Raw genomic sequence first — 14,895 nt, 5'->3', positions numbered from 1 at the left:
GTTTGCTTTTTGTTGTCCGTGTTTTGCCAATCAACAATGATATCTTCTTGATGAAGGACAGTTTCGACACAGAAAAAACATCATAGAACTGAAAATTGGGGAATTATCATGAGAAGACAAATAGGATTTAATGGCCAGTCCCATTCAGTGACAGCAGCAGTGAATCTTGAACTCAAAAAGGGACACTAGTCAACTGCTAGGGTAGGAAGACCGTAGGAAGACAGCACCCAAGTTGGGGACACTGGCAGCTCAGAGCACATGACCACAAGCACTGATGCATTCGTTGATGTTGTGCTCATTCAAGCAGAATAAAGAAACCCAACCGCGGAAATCTCCAGTGCACTGGGAAAGGGCTGCAAGTGGATCAACATTTCTTCCCGCAGAGGTGGTATACAATGGTTATCCGAATAAAGCTCTGGTTGATCGGATATTCTTCAGACACTCCCTCAGTCTCAAGTTGCACAGAAGAGCGGCTTATTTGGTTTACTTTTGAGAGAGGACACAGCTGCACGAAGCTTCAACCGATAACTCAGTTATAAAAAAATAGAGTCGTTTTCTTTAACTACCATTCAGTGTTCAAGTTCAAACAAACTCCGTCTGCTGGCAAATAGGCAGTCAAAAAAATGCATATAGGGAAATCTAGCATAATCTAGCAACTAGATGCTGGTTATTGAAAAGACGACAACGGAAGTGACGGTTAATATCTGTAATCCTGAAGGAATTGCGTGACGCGTAAAGTATGAAAATTTCTCAACAAAAAATGAGTACTCGGTGTTTGAACCAGACCCGCACTACGCAAGGGGTTTACTGAAATCAGTGGGGGTTTTTGGAACAAGTCATCGTTTGTAGACGATAACATAGATATCATCTCACGCACAGAGACACCTGCTTTCAGGGCAGATGCACACGAGCTAGCCGACGAGGCTGACTACAGACAAAAGACACGTCAGCAATTGTTCTGCAGTTTTGCAGAAGTATAATAAATCATCTTCATTTCGTTTAGGTCGACTATGAGAAAACGGGATTGGTTCACGATGCCCTTATTCGTGATGAACGAATGTTGGCACCATTGGCGCCGAAAAGAGAAGAACAAGATCGAGGTTTCCAATTTAAAAGCACACTTGGACTCTAAAGACAGGGACTTCTTTCGAGGCAAATGCGTCTAGAAAGTAAAACTGTATACAAAGAGTCGCATTGAAGGACCTGTGGAAAGTCAGGACTACTCTCAAACTTCTGTTTCAACACGAAAAACTGTTCTACGTCCTGATTTTGCGCCGCCAGCTAGCATGTTTGACCAATTTGACACCAAGACGGTGTTCGTTCACTAAACTTTTCAAAAAGCAGTGTACCTGGAGCATTTTATCCAGTTAATGAGCTAAAGACAAGAAGCGGGATAAAAAGTATGTCATTTTAATAGATCAATTCAAGTTCCAAAGCAAGCTGCTAAGATCTTGTAAGATGAATTGACAAATTTCATGTACTGAGACGTTGAATCCTGAGAAACATTAACATTTATTGTTTTTTTTTGCGAGAGCAGCAAGGGAATTTAACCATTCTCTGGCTAGCGTCAACGAGATCATTGATGCGTCACCCAGTATTACAAAAGTGATCTCTGACTTCAAAATTGTACAGGAAGCTACTTTGCACATGGAAGAAGGGGGAAGTTGTCACAGGTTTGAGGGCCTCAGAATCAGATGAGGAGTAGTGCAAAGTCACGGTCAACATAGAACGCTACATAGGTACGATGCAAAAAATTTTTCAAATGAAAGATCGCAAAACCTCAAGAGTTTCAGTCGATATGAACGAAAACGTTTAAGCACCTCAAAAAGAAGTCAAAGGACGTGAATCAGAGAATCTATAGAAACCTAATAAAATGACTTCTATTTCAGGCAAAGCAGACGAGGCTAGATATCGTATTTACAGTTAACATTCTCTTCAGCCACAATAATTCACCCATATAGCAACGCTGCTTTGTGGAAATCAAATGTTATGCTATCCACAGATTTCTAAAATGTTCGAAATGGTTTATTCAAAAAAGCTAAGTGTGCTTCCAGCAGAGGAAAGTTACGCATACTGGTCTGGATATGTTAATGACAGGAACTCAACGATGCGGTTTTACCTCAAACTCAAAGGTCGCGGCGTGGTTATCAGATGGCGTGTCAAGAACCAACCAAGAATTGATCTTCATTGGAATCAGAAAACCAAGGCAAGGCGCCTGCAGTTTTAAATAAACTTATATTTAAAGCTATTCTCTTTTAAAAAAAAGATGAGCGCGGAGACGGTCAGAATGTAAAGGTGGAGACGGTCAGAAGTGCACCCCTTATTCTTACATCTTTTTTAGCTCATCAAATTACGTTTAAATCCTTGTTGGTGTCTTTTCGCGGATGAAGTGAAATATAGTCTTTCTTTACCGCAATATTCTCCTAGTTGTACATCAATTGACCCCTTTCACCAGTTGATTCAATACTCTTATATCGTTTTCTTGTAAGCTTTTTACTGAGTTGTTCTCCGTGTACTGTTCACACATTTCAAATGAGAAATAAGTTTTTTTCTTTCTTTTTTGTGTAGGTTCTGTCGATTAACTAACTAAGCTTGGGGGGGGGGGGGGGGGAGGGGGTGGTAGATCTTGGAGAATACATCCTTTTCTATTATAGGCGCTGTGGATGACCTGAGTTGGATCGTCATACTCGGAGACATGGTAGGAGAGGAACTAAAGGAAGAAAATGAATCACTTTCTATTCTTGATCTTTGCTATTTGGCGAGCCGTTCCGCAATAGTTTATGGAAAAAGAGAAGCTGATAGCCCGCTGCAAAATCAAAAACTGCTTCATAGGCTGTTCGAGCTACTTGAAAACCACGGGTTGTTGTTCATGGAATTTACTAAGCTGTACAGAGAGAGATCACTACTCATGACATTTATCCACAGCAGTGACATTCATAAAAAAATCCTTTTGGAAAAGTTTTCTAAAATTCTTCTGAGCAGGCCTGATTTGGCTAAATTAGACGAAACGTATCTTGGCGAGTTGATGTCGGATATATACATGATTGTAACTGTCGGCATATTTGACTTCTTACCTCAACTATTCGATAACGAAATTGTCGCGGATTTATTTTGCTCTTATGTTTATGGATTCTGGCGTGTGAACAGCGATCAGCTCTTGAAAAGGCACCAAAATCCTCATATGAAAGAAAGGATTTATTATTCTGAGCCAATTCTGTTCAGAGCATGTAGGACGTTAAAGGTCAGCAATGTACGTTGGGCAATCAATTTTTTCTCCAGATACAAAAACCCGTCAAACCCTTCACAAACTGCGTCACATTATGAGTTGACAATGGTTAATGCTGTAATGGAACATACTGTGTTCACAGCAACACTTGAGCAGGCGTCTAAAGGTTAAAGCAAATTTTTGCTGTCAATCAAGTTTGCATAAATAAAAAAACCACCACATTTAATCAAATTTTTTGCGGTAAAATGTAAAAAACCAACTGAAGTATGAAACGCAACGTTTTGGTCAGCAAACAGTACATCAATCGACTGGTTTGATCTTTTTGCTTTGATAAATGGTAGCAAAAACGTGAAAAATCTCGGTTACGTGACATGCCGAAAGGTCGCTATGCCGGAAGTTCATTGAAGTCAACTTCTGGCTATGTCTAGAGAGGACTTTCTTGCGTTTGAACTTCTGACACTGCTTTCTTTATGGCATCATAAAACTTGCACGTGTGCATGCGGATGAACTCCGCAACTCAAGACATGTATTGACCAGACTTGTGTCTCGCACAGGTGGCTCCAGTGCGACACAACTCAGTGGTTAGGAAAAAATGTGGGTCGCGCCTTCCGTCTGTCCGATGGCAATTTGGGTCTGTTCGGTCTGTTTGGCCAATACCGACATTTTGGTCTGGTCAATGCCCACAATTCGGTCTGTTGCGTCTGGCCACTAACCATATTTCCGTCTGTTCAGTCTAGCCAATAACAATATTTCGGTCTGTTCAGTCTGGCCATATTTGGGACTGTTCAGTCTGGCCAATAACCACATTTCGGTCTGTTCAGTCTGGCCAATACTCATATTTTGGTCTGTTCATTCTGGCCAATACCCATATTTCAGTCTGTTCAGTCTGGCCAATACCCATATTTCGGTCTGTTCAGTCTGGCCAGTACCCATATTTCGGTCTGTTCAGTCTGGCCATATTTGGGTCTGTTCAGTCTGGCCAATACCCATATTTCGGTCTGTTCAGTCTAGCCAATAATCATTTTTCGGTCTGTTCAGTCTGGCCAATACCCATATTTCGGTCTGTTCAGTCTAGCCAATAACCATATTTCGGTCTGTTCAGTCTGGCCAATACCCATATTTCGTTCTGTTCAGTCTGGCCATATTTGGGTCTGTTCAGTCTGGCCAATAAACACATTTCGGTCTGTTCAGTCTGGCCAATTCTCATATTTCGGTCTGTTCATTCTGGCCAATACCCATATTTCGGTCTGTTCAGTCTGGCCAATACCCATTTTTCAGACTGTTCAGTCTGGTCAATATCCATATTTCGGTCTGTTCAGTCTGGCCATATTTAGGTCTGTTCAGTCTGGCCAATACTCATATTTTGGTCTGTTCATTCTGGCCAATACCCATATTTCAGTCTGTTCAGTCTGGCCAATACCCATATTTCGGTCTGTTCAGTCTGGCCAGTACCCATATTTCGGTCTGTTCAGTCTGGCCATATTTGGGTCTGTTCAGTCTGGCCAATACCCATATTTCGGTCTGTTCAGTCTAGCCAATAATCATTTTTCGGTCTGTTCAGTCTGGCCAATACCCATATTTCGGTCTGTTCAGTCTAGCCAATAACCATATTTCGGTCTGTTCAGTCTGGCCAATGCCCATATTTCGTTCTGTTCAGTCTGGCCATATTTGGGTCTGTTCAGTCTGGCCAATAAACACATTTCGGTCTGTTCAGTCTGGCCAATTCTCATATTTCGGTCTGTTCATTCTGGCCAATACCCATATTTCGGTCTGTTCAGTCTGGCCAATACCCATTTTTCAGACTGTTCAGTCTGGTCAATATCCATATTTCGGTCTGTTCAGTCTGGCCATATTTAGGTCTGTTCAGTCTGGCCAATAACCACATTTCGGTCTGTTCAGTCTGGCCAATACTCATATTTCGGTCTGTTCATTCTTGCCAATTTCCATATTTCGGTCTGTTCAGTCTGGCCAATACCCATATTTCGATCTGTTCAGTCTGGCCAGTACTCATATTTCGGTCTGTTCAAAATGGGCATATTTGGGACTGTTCAGTCTGGCCAATACCCAAATTTCGGTCTGTTCAGTCTAGCCAATAATCGTTTTTCGGTCTGTTCAGTCTGGCCAATACCCATATTTCGGTCTGTTCAGTCTAGCCAATAACCATATTTCGGTCTGTTCAGTCGGGCCAATACCCACATTTCGGTCTGTTCAGTCTGGCCATAATTGGGTCTGCTCATTCTGGCCAAAAACCATATTTCAGTCTGTTCATTCTGGCCAATACCCATAGTTCGGTCTGTTCAGTCTGGCCAATACCCTTATTTCCGTCTGTTCGGTCGGGTAAATACCCATTTATCGGTCAGTTCAGTCTGGCTAATACCCTTATTTCCGTCTGTTCAGTCGGTTTAATACCCATTTTTCTGTCTTTTTAGTCTGGCTATTAACCATATGTCAGTCTGTTCAGTCTGGCCAAGACCCATATTTCAATCTGTTGGGTCGGGCAAATACCCATATTTCGGTCTGTTCAGTCTGGCTAATACGCATATGTCAGTCCGTTCAGTCTGGCCAAGACCCATATTTCAATCTGTTGGGTCTGGCCAATACCCATATTTCGGTCTGTTCAGTCTAGCCAATAACCATAGTTCGGTCTGTTCATTCTGGCAATTAACCATATTTCGGTCTGTTCAATCTGGCCATATTTGGGTCTGTTCAGTCTGGCCAATAACCACATTTCGGTCTGTTCAGTCTGGCCAATACTCATATTTCGGTCTGTTCATTCTGGCCAATACCCATATTTCGGTCTGTTCAGACTAGCCAATAATCATTTTTCGGTCTGTTCAGTCTGGCCAATACCCTTATTTCCGTCTGTTCAGTCGGTTTAATACCCATTTTTCTGTCTTTTTAGTCTGGCTATTAAACATATGTCAGTCTGTTCAGTCTGGCCAAGACCCATATTTCAATCTGTTGGGTCGGGCCAATACCCATATTTCGGTCTGTTCAGTCTGGCTAATACGCATATGTCAGTCCGTTCAGTCTGGCCAAGACCCATATTTCAATCTGTTGGGTCTGGCCAATACCCATATTTCGGTCTGTTCAGTCTAGCCAATAACCATAGTTCGGTCTGTTCATTCTGGCAATTAACCATATTTCGGTCTGTTCAATCTGGCCATATTTGGGTCTGTTCAGTCTGGCCAATAATCACATTTCGGTCTGTTCAGTCTGGCCAATACTCATATTTCGGTCTGTTCATTCTGGCCAATACCCATATTTTGGTCTGTTCAGTCTGGCCAATACCTATATTTCGGTGTGTTCAGTCTGGCCAGTACCCATATTTCGATCTGTTCAGTCTGGCCAAGACCCATATTTCAATCTGTTGGGTCTGGCCAATACCCATATTTTGGTCTGTTCAGTCTAGCCAATAACCATAGTTCGGTCTGTTCATTGGGGCAATTAACCATATTTCGGTCTGTTCAATCTGGCCATATTTGGGTCTGTTCAGTCTGGCCAATAACCACATTTCGGTCTGTTCAGTCTGGCTAATACTCATATTTCGGTTTGTTCATTCTGACCAATACCCATATTTTGGTCTGTTCAGTCTGGCCAAAACCCATATTTCGGTCTGTTCAGACTAGCCAATAATCATTTTTCGGTCTGTTCAGTCTGGCCAATACCCAGATTTCGGTTTGTTCAGTCTGGCCAATACCAATATTTCGGTATTTTTAGTCTGGCCAGTACACATAATTCGGTTCGTTCAGTCTGGCCAATATCCATATTCAGGTCCGTTCAGTCTGACCAATATCCATATTTCGGTCTGTTCGGCCAATACCGACATTTTGGTCTGGTCAATGCCCACATTTTGCTCTGTTCAGTTCGGTCAACACCAACTTTTCGGTCTGTTCAGTCTGTCCAATACCATTATTTCCGTCTGTTCAGTCGGGTCAATACCCATATTTCGGTCTGTTCAGTCTGGCCTATACACATATTTCGGTTTGTTCAGTCTGGCCGATACCCATATTTCGGTGTGTTCAATCTGGCTAATACCCATATGTTAGTCTGTTCAGTCTGGCCAACCCCCAGATTTTGGTTTGTTCAGTCTGGCCAATACCCTTTCTTTCGGTCTGTTCAGTCTGGCCAATACACATGTTTCGGTCTGTTCAGTCTAGCCAATAACCATATTTCGGCCTGCTCAATCTGGCCAATACCCATATTTCGGTCTGTTCAGACTAGCTAATACTCATTTTTCGGTCTGTTCAGTCTAGCCAATACCCAGATTTCAGTTTGTTCAGTCTGGTCAATACCCGTATTTTGGTCTTTTCAGTCTGGCCAGTAAACATATTTTGGTTCGTTCAGTCTGGCCAATATCCATATTCAGGTCTGTTTAGTCTGGTCAATACCCATATTTCGGTCTGTTCGGCCAATACCGACATTTTGGTCTGGTCAATGCCCACATTTTGCTCTGTTCAGTCTAGTCAACACCAAATTTTTGGTCTGTTCAGTCTGGCCAATACCATTATTTCCGTCTGTTGAGTCGGATCAATACCCATATTTCGGTCTGTTCAATCTGGCCTATACACATATTTCGGTTTGTTCTGTCTGGCCAATACCCATATGTCAGTCTGTTTAGTCTGGCCAATACCCAGATTTCGGTTTGTTCAGTCTGGCCAATACCCTTATTTCGGTCTGTTCAGTCTGGCCAATACACATATTTGGGTTCGTTCAGTCTGGCCAATACCCTTATTTCAGTTTGTTCAGTCTGGCCAATACCCAGATTTCGGTCTGTTCGGCCAATACCAACATTTGGGTCCGGTCAATGCCCTCATTTTGCTCTGTTCAGTCTGGTCAATACCCATTTTTCGGTCAGTTCAGTCTGGCCAATACCATTATTTCCGTCTGTTCAGTCGGGTCAATACCCATTTTTTGGTCTGTTTAGTCTGCCTTATACCCATATGTCAGTCTGCTCAGTCTGGCCGATACCCATTTTTCGGTCTGTTCAGTCTAGCCAGTACCCAGATTTCGGTTTGTTCAGTCTGGTCAATACCCGTATTTTGGTCTTTTCAGTCTGGCCAGTACACATTTTTCGGTTCGTTCAGTCTGGCCAATATCCATATTCAGGTCTGTTTAGTCTGTTCAATACCCATATTTCGGTCTGTTCGGCCAATACCGACATTTTGGTCTGGTCAATGCCCACATTTTGCTCTGTTCAGTCTAGTCAACACCAAATTTTTGGTCTGTTCACTCTGGCCAATACCATCATTTTCGTCTGTTGAGTCGGGTCAATACCCATATTTCGGTCTGTTCAATCTGGCCTATACACATATTTCGGTTTGTTCTGTCTGGCCAATACCCATATGTCAGTCTGTTTAGTCTGGCCAATACCCAGATTTCGGTTTGTTCAGTCTGGCCAATACCCTTATTTCGGTCTGTTCAGTCTGGCCAATACACATATTAGGGTTCGTTCAGTCTGGCCAATACCCTTATTTCGGTTTGTTCAGTCTGGCCAATACCCAGATTTCGGTATCTTCGGCCAATACCAACATTTGGGTCCGGTCAATGCCCACATTTTGCTCTGTTCAGTCTGGTCAATACCCATTTTTTGGTCAGTTCAGTCTGGCCATTGCCATTATTTCCGTCTGTTCAGTCGGGTCAATACCCATTTTTTGATCTGTTCAGTCTGCCTTATACCCATATGTCAGTCTGCTCAGTCTGGCCAATACCCATTTTTCGGTCTGTTCAGTCTGGCCTATACACATTTTTTGGTTTTTTCAGTCTGGCCAATACCATATTTGTGTTTGTTCAGTCTGTCCATTACCCATATTCAGGTCTGTTCAGTCTGGCTAATACCCATATGTCGGTCTGTTCAGATTGGCCATTACCCATATTTCAGTCAGTTGGGTCTGGCCAATATCTATATTTCGGTTTGTTCAGTATGGCCAATACCCATATTTTGGTCTGTTCAGTCCGGCCAATAACCATATCTGGGTCTTTTCAGTCATGCCAATACCCATATTTCAGTCTGTTCAGTCTGGCCAATACCCATACTTCGGTCTGTTCAGTCTGGCCAATACACATATTTCGGTTTGTTCAGTCTGGTCAATACCCATATTCAGGTCTGTTCAGTCTGGCCAACACCCATATTTCGGCCTGTTCAGTCTGGCTAATACCCATATGTCGGTCTGTTCAGACTGGCCAAGACGCATATTTCAGTCTGTTGGGTCTGACCAATACCCGTATTTCGTTCTGTTCAGTCTGGCCAACATCCATATTTCGGTCTGTTCAGTCTGGCCAAGACCCATATTGCAGTATTTTGGGTCAGACCAATACCCATATTTTGGTCTGTACAGTCTGGCCAATACCCATTTTTCGGTCCGTTGAGTATGGCCAATACCCATTTTTCGGTCTGTACAGTCTGGCCAATACCAATACTTCGGTCAGTTCAGTATGGCCGATACCAATATTTCGGTTTGTTCAGTCTGGCCAATACCCATATTCAGGTCTGTTCAGTCTGGCCAACACCCATATTTCGGCCTGTTCAGTCTGGCTAATACCCATATGTCGGTCTGTTCAGACTGGCCAAGACGCATATTTCAGTCTGTTGGTTCTGACCAATACCCGTATTTCGTTCTGTTCAGTCTGGCCAACATCCATATTTCGGTCTGTTCAGTCTGGCCAAGACCCATATTGCAGTCTGTTGGGTCAGACCAATACCCATATTTTGGTCTGTACAGTCTGGCCAATACCCATTTTTCGGTCCGTTGAGTATGGCCAATACCCATTTTTTGGTCTGTACAGTCTGGCCAATACCAATACTTCGGTCAGTTCAGTATGGCCGATACCAATATTTCGGTTTGTTCAGTCTGGCCAATACCCATATTCAGGTCTGTTCAGTCTGGCCAACACCCATATTTCGGCCTGTTCAGTCTGGCTAATACCCATATGTCGGTCTGTTCAGACTGGCCAAGACGCATATTTCAGTCTGTTGGATCTGACCAATACCCGTATTTCGTTCTGTTCAGTCTGGCCAACATCCATATTTTGGTCTGTTCAATCTGGCCAAGACCCATATTGCAGTCTGTTGGGTCAGACCAATACCCATATTTTGGTCTGTACAGTCTGGCCAATACCCATTTTTCGGTCCGTTGAGTATGGCCAATACCCATTTTTTGGTCTGTACAGTCTGGCCAATACCAATACTTCGGTCAGTTCAGTATGGCCGATACCAATATTTCGGTTTGTTCAGTCTGGCCAATACCCATATTCAGGTCTGTTCAGTCTGGCCAACACCCATATTTCGGCCTGTTCAGTCTGGCTAATACCCATATGTCGGTCTGTTCAGACTGGCCAAGACGCATATTTCAGTCTGTTGGGTCTGACCAATACCCGTATTTCGTTCTGTTCAGTCTGGCCAACATCCATATTTTGGTCTGTTCAATCTGGCCAAGACCCATATTGCAGTCTGTTGGGTCAGACCAATACCCATATTTTGGTCTGTACAGTCTGGCCAATACCCATTTTTCGGTCCGTTGAGTATGGCCAATACCCATTTTTCGGTCTGTACAGTCTGGCCAATACCAATACTTCGGTCAGTTCAGTATGGCCGCTACCATTATTTCGGTTTGTTCAGTCTGGCCAATGCCAATACTTTGGTCTGTTCAGTCTTGCCAACACCCATATTTCGGCCTGTTCAGTCTGGCTAATAACCATATTTCGGTCTGTTCAGACTGGCCAAGACGCATATTTCAGTCTGTTGGTTCTGACCAATATCCGTATTTCGTTCTGTTCAGTCTGGCCAACATCCATATTTTGGTCTGTTCAGTCTGGCCAAGACCCATATTGCAGTCTGTTGGGTCAGACCAATACCCATATTTTGGTCTGTACAGTCTGGACAAAACCCATTTTTCGGTCCGTTGAGTATGGCCAATACCCATTTTTCGGTCTGTACAGTCTGGCCAATACCAAAACTTCGGTCAGTTCAGTATGGCCGATACCAATATTTCGGTTTGTTCAGTCTGGCCAATACCCATATTCAGGTCTGTTCAGTCTGGCAAACACCCATATTTCGGCCTGTTCAGTCTGGCTAATACCCATATGTCGGTCTGTTCAGACTGGCCAAGACGCATATTTCAGTCTGTTGGGTCTGACAATACCCGTATTTCGTTCTGTTCAGTCTGGCCAACATCCATATTTCGGCCTGTTCAGTCTGGCTAATACCCATATGTCGGTCTGTTCAGACTGGCCAAGACGCATATTTCAGTCTGTTGGGTCTGACAATACCCGTATTTCGTTCTGTTCAGTCTGGCCAACATCCATATTTCGGTCTGTTCAGTCTGGCCAAGACCCATATTGCAGTCTGTTGGGTCAGACCAATACCCATAATTTGGTCTGTACAGTCTGGCCAATACCCATTTTTCGGTCCGTTGAGTATGGCCAATACCCATTTTTCGGTCTGTACAGTCTGGCCAATACCAAAACTTCGGTCAGTTCAGTATGGCCGATACCAATATTTCGGTTTGTTCAGTCTGGCCAATGCCAATACTTTGGTCTGTTCAGTCTGGCCAATACCCATATTTCGGTTTGTTCAGTCCGGCCAATACCCATATTTCGGTTTGTTCAGTCTGGCCAAAACACATATTTCGGTTCATTTCAGTCTGGCAAATACCCATATTCAGCTCTTATCAGTCTGACTAATACCCATATTTCGATCTGTTCAGTATGGCCGATAACAATATTTCGGTTTGTTCAGTCTGGCCAATGCCAATGCTTCGGTCTGTTCAGTCTGGCCAATACCCATATTTCGGTTTGTTCAGTCTGGCCATTACCCATATTCAGGTCTAATCAGTCTGACTGATAACCTTATTTTGGTCTGTTTGGTCTGTCCATTACCCATACTCCGGTTTATTCAGTCTGGCCAATACCCATATTTCGGTCTGTTCAGTCTGGCCAATACACATTTTTCAGTTTTTTCAGTCTGGCCAATAACCATATTCCAGTCTGTTCAGTCTGGCCAAAAACCATATTTCGGTTTTATTCAGTCTGGCTGATACCCATATTTCGGTATGTTCAGTCTGGCAAATACCCATATTTCGGTGTGTTCAGTCTGGCCAATACCCATTTTTTGGTCTGTTCAGTCTGGCCAATACACATATTTCGGTTTGTTCAGTCTGGCCAAGACCCACATTTCAGTCTGTTCAGTCTGACCAATAACCCTTTTTTGGACTGTTGGGTCTGACCAATACCCATATTTCGGTCTGCTTGGTCTAACCAATAGGCATATATCGGTCTGTTCAATCTGGCCAATACACATATTTCGGTTTTTTCAGTCTGGCAATTAACCATATTCAGGTCTGTTCAGTCTGGCCAATACCCATGTTTCGGTCTATTCGGTCTGGCCAATGCCCATATTCCTGTCTGTTCATTCTGGCCAATACCCATATTTCGGTCTGTTCAGTCTGGCAAAGACCCATATTTCAGTCTCTTCGGTCTGACAAATGCCCATTTTTTGTACTGTTCGGTCTGACCAATACCCATATTTCAGTTTGTTCGGTCTGACCAATACCCATATTTCGGTCTGTTCGGTCTGATCAATACCCATATTTCGGTCTGTTCAGTCTGGCCAATACCACATTTTGGTCTGCTCGGTTTCACTTAAACCATATACGACGTTTTTTTCCACTAAATTATTTTTTTTTAAAAATCTGCTTGAAAAAAAGGAAACGAATCAATTACGAATTTTATTGGATGCTTTTGCACGTTGAAATGGGTCTAGCCGAGGACTGGCCTGTTCCGGCCAACCACATGGACAGCGTTCTGGCCTAAGGCCTGTTCCGTCTGGCCAATGGTCTGCACAATGGTCTGGACAAGGGTCTGTTCGGTCTGACAAATTTTCTTGACAAAGTCTGTTCAGTCTGGCCAAGGTTGGCCAAAGTCCGTTCCGTCATGCCAGCAAGTCTGGGTATGGTCGGTCTGGAGCCCCCTTGTCCAAGACCGAAGTCGGTCTGGCCAATACCTCTCTTGGGTTGCAGACTTCATCCTGGGAAGAGACGATTCTTTAACGGCATTTCTCACAAAATTAATTACACAAATCTGCAAATTTAGTTCAAATGAATGCGATATAAATTTCGAACCAACTCCAAACTTTAGTTAACACGAAGTGCTAATCTAACTTGTTCTCAAAAAAAATAAGTATTTATCACTTTTGTTTCTATCAGGAATGCAAAATGAGACTGCAACCGAAACAAATGTGATGAGATGCACCGAAGAAAACGTGATAGCAATTTTCGATATCCACTGCTTCAAGTAGAGAAGGCAAGAGAACTCATATTCTCTACACTCAGAACTGGCACATGGACAGGAAAGAACGCGATTTAGTGTGCACATGAATGTGGATTCCTTCAGGTGGCAAAGTACCTCAACACAATATAGCATCACAATCTACCCTGGCGTTTTTGAGTCAAATTAAATTGAACACCGTCTTGCCCAATAGTTGCATACAGAAGACATTAACATTTAGAGGCGAATCGGACATTCTCCGATGGAAAATTGACAAAACCATTAACCAGTACCTAGCTTAATGGGGTCTAAATCCTTGAGATCAATGATTCCAGACGTTTTATCGGAAAAGATCTTATAAGTTGTCTTATAAAAAATTCATTGGGTAAGATCTTATCAGCTCCTAAAGGATAACACAATTCAGCCTGAAGATCTTTGACGCTTTACTGGATCTTAAGGTAATTCTTGAAGTCAAAAAATTCTATCTATTTCGATCGATGTATGTGCAGTGTGCTTTTGAGCCCTGGAAACTAACATCGGTTAGGCCACTACTTAAATCTTTGATCGCGTATTATTAGCAGAACTAGCTTCTTGCTTTCAATTATAACATCTTGACGGAGCCCATAGCTGCTTAAAAAATCTTATCAGATCTGGTGCAAAAAAACTTTTTGAAAAATAATGAGGCGAAGTTTTTATCGCCCGTGACATGACAACCTTGAATATTTAGCGTGCATTATCTGAGGAAAATTTAGATGATGTATGAAAAATATCTTGTCTTACTCAGCCAATGCAATCTAAAAAGTATGGAAAAAAACTCTTCCAGAAATCAGTTAGATCATAAACGAAAAAAAAATCAGCTCTACTGGGGTATAATCCTATCAATGGAAACATGAGGATTTAATAGAAACCTATAGATGGTCATACAATGCTCCATTGTCATTTATGATTGGCATAGAAAAAGTTTGGTTTTATTATCAGCTTCTTTGGATTTTATTATTAATGTTCTATCATTTACTTTTATAATGACAGTACCTATATTGAAGTTCAGAATTTTTGTTTTCTCGCTCATGCATGCTCCACCGAAAATGGCTTTCCATGTTTTGTTTTCTGTTATCGGTCTGCATAATTTGGGGAACAGATTTATTGTCAGCGACAAGCAGATTATGGTATTGGGTTAATCGTCACGCTTAGCAAACATTTCAATGTTATGAATTCAAGTTAACATTCACAGTTATTAATGAATTATGTTGGGATGGGGGGATGCTTAGGACAATTTTGATTGTGTATTATTCAAGTAAAACTAAATTTGATTCGTTTTTGTTTCGCTTGTTTTGTTGCTATAAAAGGTTTTGAGAAGTCGACTACTTCCGTCAGGTTTTGAAAATAATTGTGTTTTCTTTTGCCGG

At 42.5% G+C, this 14,895-nt stretch overlaps 1 protein-coding gene across 1 annotated transcript in view; it reads left to right on the top strand.

The window, feature by feature from the left end:
- The window catches only part of LOC142335247 (uncharacterized), a 28,025-nt gene extending 13,608 nt beyond the window's left edge, over positions 1–14,417 (top strand). Inside the window, exons 4-5 of the mRNA XM_075383664.1 lie at positions 2,655–3,392; positions 13,429–14,417. The gene's annotated coding sequence lies outside the window, so the exon portion shown is untranslated. The remainder of the gene's footprint in view (positions 1–2,654; positions 3,393–13,428) is intronic.
- The last annotated feature ends 478 nt before the right edge of the window (positions 14,418–14,895 follow it).

This window comes from Convolutriloba macropyga, chromosome 2 (genome assembly GCF_964194025.1).
Source record: "Convolutriloba macropyga chromosome 2, txConMacr16.3, whole genome shotgun sequence".
NCBI classification, from domain to species: domain Eukaryota; kingdom Metazoa; phylum Xenacoelomorpha; order Acoela; family Convolutidae; genus Convolutriloba; species Convolutriloba macropyga.
The sequence above is the reverse complement of the archived record's forward strand: the minus strand, read 5'-3'. Positions and strand labels throughout refer to the sequence as shown.